General features: G+C 31.8%; 1 protein-coding gene across 1 annotated transcript in view; it reads left to right on the forward strand.

Annotated features, from left to right (window-relative positions):
* The window catches only part of LOC107449377 (orcokinin peptides type A-like), a 19,560-nt gene extending 18,272 nt beyond the window's left edge, over window positions 1–1,288 (forward strand). Inside the window, exon 3 of the mRNA XM_016064882.3 lies at window positions 1,232–1,288. The gene's annotated coding sequence lies outside the window, so the exon portion shown is untranslated. The remainder of the gene's footprint in view (window positions 1–1,231) is intronic.
* The last annotated feature ends 5,360 nt before the right edge of the window (window positions 1,289–6,648 follow it).

Genomic DNA, 6,648 nt, shown 5'->3' on the forward strand with positions numbered 1-6,648 from the left:
TATATAAATATATATATATTATAAGAAAAATGGCGAAATTATAAAGTTAAATTATTAAAAATATACTGTGTTTTCAAAATATTACGTGCATAAATTTTTTTAATAGCATCTATTCGTTATCAATAATGAAAACCTTTTATGAATTTGAAACTGTTCTGGAAAGACCAACATTCTCAAGCATAGGAAATATGTTAGTTTCATTTTGATAGAAAAATGAATGTTTTCATTTCAAATTGAGTATACAGTGTTATACTAGATTAGTAAAACCTTTTGCATTCCTTAGAGGAGAGTTTTGAAACCTCAAAAAGGTTAATATTTGTTAAAAATCTATCCTGCAAAAAAAGGGAACGAATAATCACGCAGTCTGTTAGAAAAAAACAACTTTTTTTTAAAGAGAAATCTCCTTCATTATTGTTATTATTATTTTATGTTTTTAATTATTTTCTGTGCTACAAACAAACATGAATAATCTTTTACATGGTTAATTTTGATTAATTAACAAAAACAAAAGCAAAGTTCGAAGTACAAAAAACAAAGTTCGAAGTTTAACGATGATACCATTGTTACCATCTTTCGTAATGTAACACATAATATAGCGTAATTAATCTTTCACTTTTTACAATTTAAGAAGCCTTAAACTGAATGACGCTATTAAATCAAACTGATTATTTTCTATCCAAATCAGACCCTTAATATACTTAAACAAACTATTTCGTTACTTAAATTCAACGAAAAACATATGCCACTTCAGTTTTGACAGGAAATGCCATGTTAAACTTCGGTTTCATCTTCTAATATTGGAACACTTTGGTGACGTCATTAGGACTAACCTGTCTATTGCTATGGAAAACAGAATTGAATGAAGTCGAATTGAACGTTAAAATAGAATTTCAAAAAACTAATAAAACGAAATTGAATTTTGAAAAAAAATTCTTTGGCAATAAGTAGCTTATGATATACAACAATGCCAAATATATAACGAATATATATATTAAAATTTGTCACTTACGTCGATTTTTCTATTGCTCGGCAAAATAATCATTAGTAAGAAAAAAAATTATATTTAATTTCTATAAAAAGTTTTTCAAATGGGCTAAAATGAGGAATTCAAATTACAAACAAAATGTTCATTTTGCAAAATACTAGCACTTTTGAGTTAAGTAATTTCAAACGTATTAGTTTAATTTTTCTATTTATTTTCTACAATAATTGTAATATTTTTCTTTTTTAGTTGATGACAAGAAGAAGCTCTATTGGAAAAACATTAAATAAAATATGTTAACATGAAGCTGTTTCCAAGTTATTTTACAACAACTTATTTATGCCTCCCCATAGTGAAAATGTTATCCATCTAGATGACAGAGATAACATATGGCTGAACTTTCATGGCTCCATCTCGGCCCATATATGGTTTTAGGAGGGTTAGACTAGAGCAGGGATGGCGAACTAATGGCACGCGTGCCACTTATGCCACGCAATATTTTGGGCACTCCACAGATCACAATTGTTGTTACACTATGAATTGTTATTACACAAATGTTATTACGCTATGAAGCATATGTAACAATTAAATTAAAATTCACAGAAAACAAAGAAAATAATAAATAATTATTAATAAAAAAATTAAAAATTAATGCTAAAAAACAATTATTAACAGTAAAAAACAAACTAACAATAAATAACTAGCAAAAAAATCAACAGTCCTGCTTAGACTAACATCTTACAACCTAATATAAGTTATTGGTCATCTAATCTGCAACAACAGAAGTCACACTGATGTTACTTTAAGTTGAATAACGCGTATAACTGAGACATTGCAATAAAAAAAATTTCCCATGTAAATAACGAGTTTTGAGTTGATAGTATTTAGTATTATTATTTTCCCTATAATCACGAAGTCAAAATTATTTGACGGCACGTCTATGACCTCATTAAACAATTTTTTAGAAAAAAAATGGCACGTTGGTGTACAAAGGTTCGTCACCCCTGGACTAGTGTTTCTTTTATTCTAGGGCTCTTATTGCAAGTTCTTTATTCACTACGTTAACAGTGAAAGCAGTATAAATTGTACATGTAGTTAGTACAGTCTCCAGACATGGTTTGAAAAACTCATATTGTCTACTTATCCAGTTCAACCACATCTCCCAGATTAGGAACGAGCAGTTATTTAAATTTTTTAATAAGTAGTGAAAGATTAGCAACAATATTAAAGAAATTTTGAAAATATATTCAGGTAAGAATATTAGAACATGATTGATGTTATACAAAAATTAGTATATTTTGAGAAATAGATTTAGATAACTAAATAAAATAGTAATAACAATGAAATAACCAATAGTCAAACTGATATGTTTACATAGCTAAGACAGTGATAGTACATACTCATTTAAATCTAAATGATAATTTGGAGCTTTCTTTCACTACTGAAACTAAATATTAAGACTAAAGTTTACATTGTTTGCAACAAGAATAAACAACTTAAAGGAATGTGAGTTTTTTCAACCGTTCTTTTTATAGATAATAATGATAAAAAATAAACTGTATGTTTAAATGCTCGTCCGATTGACACTCGTCATTCAGATATTAGTAAAACAGATTTGTTAGCCACTCTTTCAGCGGCGCAATATTAGGTGGCTCAAAGTTTCTCCCGCAATAAGGACACATGAGAGAACGTCCATGCCTTGTCCGATATTCGACCCCAGGGCATTTCTAATGAACTCCCTAACCACTATATCGGTCGGCTCCTTTCCAAATATCTATCTGTAGATAACCAAAAAATCTCAATTTCAAAGTTACCCGAATTACTTATTATGATTAATATCTAATGAGCACAGGTCAGAAATTATATTACAGTGAAACCTGTAAAAGTGATCACCTGGGTAAAGTGGCCTTTTAAGGAGCCTTTTAAGGAGATTAAGGCCTGGCCTTTTTAAGGAGACTTCATAAAGTGACCACCTCTATACAGTGACTATTTGACTTAGTCCCGAGGGTGGTCAATTTAGACAGGTTCCACTGTATTTATTTCTTTTACTGAAAACAAAACTACGTTTGAAAATATCGCTTCGCACAAAAAACTGTGGTGAGCAGCTGTTCCAAGTAAGTAGCAAGATTCATTTTTTATAATTCGCTTCAAAACCGCCGCCATATACACGGGGGATTCCAAAACTCGATAACTTTTAGTCAGAATGATCTGATATTTTAGCAGAACAATCATGAAGCAATGGAATTTTGTTTGGCGAAAGAAAAGAAATATATTTCTTGCCAAATGATGACTGACGGGATAATGCCAGGGGAAAGACCAAAAATGGATTTTTTTCACACAGAAATGCTGTTAACCTGAGGGAAAGAATAGAGTTCAGGGGTTTACTAAAAGTTTATTAGCGATAAGACAAGGCTACGTGTTTACAGAGACAATGCCAAAAAGAAAAAGAGCTTCATGCAATAAACATCTTACTGATGATTAAGGCATAAGTAGGATTCGGCTAGATTCTGTAAGGATTCGGCTAGATTCTGTAAGCAACATTCGTCCAGTGCATCCAAAGCCAAAAATCACTAGGGTTTAAATTGGGAGAACGTGACGGCCACGTTGTTGGAAAATGGCAAATACAGAGGGGAAAAAAAGATTTTTATTCAGAGAAAGCACGTTTGTGTCTAATTTCATAATCGCTTCATCGTTTTTCTTTATCGTTTGCATGAATTCATTAGCATAGTTGAGGTCTCCAACCATTCAGCAGTCCTAGAAACTGAAGATAAAATTTTTTTTAGAGAGCCCTGAATCCTGCATGTCGGTGAACGCTCTTTTAATCAGCTTTCGTAAAATGTAATTCATTGTAAACTAATTGATTTTGAATAAAAATGTAAAATACAGCGTAAAAACGCTAAAATATAAAGCAGCATTAATCATAAGTTAGAAAAAATTCAAGTTCAAAAATCAAGAAGGGGATGAACAACTTACAATAGATCACAATTAAGCAGCTCAGAATCAAATTATAATCCGTTTACAATAGCTGCTCTAAAGTAAGCAACATTAACATGCTTATTTAGGTCCCCTCTATCTGCCTTTACAGTCTCCCTGTGTCAGCATGTAAATGTAATGTATATATATATAGGCTATTGGCGACGGNTCTCTTACTTTACAAATATTAAAAACTTAAACATATGAAGCACGAAATTATATTTGACAAATTTATGCTGCACAATAAATTATATAAAATTAAATGTGCATCAATAAGTTTTAATGAAAACAGTTTTTTTTTCGAAAAAATCCACTTAGTGTTCCAAGTGGGTTTTTCAAGGTGGGCCCATTCAATAAAACCCGGGGGGGAGGGGGTTCAAAGTGGGCCCACTTGGCAAACCCTGTCTAAAAGTGATTATCTAAATGCATGATTCAAATATTATGAGTAAATTTCTGTACAAAAGAAAACTAAATTGTTTTACTTTTCAAAAGAAAAATCTTTCTACAAGAACTCTAACATTCCGCGGCAATGTCGCCGTGTCACTGCGATTCTGCCATTGGGCTGACAATATAACATAACTAGAACCCCTTTACTTAACAATTATCTCAAGTTTTAAGTTAAGGGATTAATGACACAATATAAGCTATTAAACAAGAAAAGTAAATATGAAAGCTTACTTGCATAAGTATATTTCTAACGGCAGAATTTGAAAAATATGAAGATTCCAAAGTACTTCTAAACGCATTTGATGCTAAAATAGTAGAATGGAGAAGTGTAAACAGTATGTATATTGCTTTATATAAAAATAAGTTGAAGCACAACATTCAAATATTTTTAATGTTCATAGCTGTATTCTTAGTTATTTTAATGAGCTATTGTACGGTAAGGAGGATGTAGATATAAAAAGTTTTTTATTATTCACTTTTTGTAATTTTAACAGTTAGAATATATGAATGATTCTCTCAAAATATGACAATTCACTGTCCCTTGCTCCAAGATCTAATACTAAAGGAACTGCTTTTTAAAAAAATTAATAAATTGCATTGCTTCGCACTAGCATTGACTGTTTTGTATGGTTAAAAAATTTAATTGAACTTCAAAATGTCATTTTCCTTACATGTCCCAAACAACGTTTCCAATAATAACTAGCTTCAAAACTTCCCATAAAGTTTTCATTATCTAATTTTTTTTTATCTCAACTGATGTAAGCATTCCTATAATATACGCAGAGGGTATTATTTACAAAAACTTCGTTTAAAATATTTGCTTCATTTGTCAATAAATTGCTTGTCCCAAGAAAATCTGTCATTTTCCTGGCTACTTTTATTTAGTGGTTTATAACCAAAATAGATAGAGCCAGCAATCAATATCTTATGTTAATAGATTGATTAGATACCCTCCTATATGAACATGTCTTGTTGCAAGAATAAAAAACCAATTTTCTGGTTCAAAATCTATTTCAAAGCATTTTTCAAGATTAGTAGGTTTTTGTGCAGTCATTTTCATATGAAAATTTGCCCGTCACTGGAATTCAAACCCAGGACCCCTCCCTCCAGCAGCAAACTTGCTTGTCTGGTGGCCTACCTTCCAGTCCACGAGGATACGTGAAGCCTACCACAGTTTCGCTTCAAAAGCTCTCTCCTCTCATCTTCGCAATATACCTCTAGGGGCCCATTGCGACCCCCTAATTGGCATATAAAAATTCTCTTCTTCAGCCTTGTTTGGACCATAGACCCCTACTTAGGGTCCGAGTTTGAAAATTATACCTTGATATTAAAGGGAGCTAAGGGGCCTTGAAATTTGAACCTTTCTCGAGCCATTTTATTTTTTTATTCTTTTTTTTTATTATTCCATTACGCTTTCTTTGCTAGACTTCACACACAGAAAACACCCATGCATGCCAAAATATCCAAAATGTTACAATAGAAGTCGCAGGAGAGCAAATAAACTGATTTTCCTGGATTTTTCCAGTTTTTTCCTATTTTCCCTATAAAAAAATTTTTTTCCTTACATTCAGAAACCTCCAGAATATTGAAAAAAAACATAAAAAAATAAGATAATTTAAAATAAACAAAAAAAAAAGAAAATTTTTTGAAAATTTGACCCTCCCTGGGATTCGAACCCTGGACCCCTCCCTCCTGCTGCGAACTTGCTTGTCTGGTGGTCTACCTTCCAGTCCACGGTGATACGTGAAGCCCACCACAGTTTCGCTTCAAAAGCTCTCTCCTCTCATCTTCGCAATATACATTTACGGGCCCACTGTGACCCCCCTAATTGGCCTATAAAAATTCTCCTCAGCAGCCTTGTTTGAACCATAGAACCCTACCCATGGTCCGAGTTTGAAAATTATACCTTGATATTAAAGGGAGCTAGGGGGGCTTGAAATTTGAGCCTTTCTCCAGCCATTTTATTTTTTTATTCTTTTCTTTTTATTATTCCATTACGCTTTCTTTGCTGGACTTCACACACAGAAAACACCCTATGCATGCTAGAATATCCAAAATGTTACAATAGAAGTCGAAAAAGAGCAAATAAACAGATTTTCCTGGATTTCTCCAGTTTTTTCCCATTTTCCCAATAAAAAAACTTTTTTTCCTTCATGCAGGAACCTCCAGAATATCGAAAAATACATAAAAAAATAATATAATTTAAAATAAACAAAAAAAAAGAAAGTTTTTTGAAAATTTGACCG

Source organism: Parasteatoda tepidariorum, chromosome X2 (assembly GCF_043381705.1).
Source record: "Parasteatoda tepidariorum isolate YZ-2023 chromosome X2, CAS_Ptep_4.0, whole genome shotgun sequence".
NCBI classification, from domain to species: Eukaryota; Metazoa; Arthropoda; class Arachnida; order Araneae; family Theridiidae; genus Parasteatoda; species Parasteatoda tepidariorum.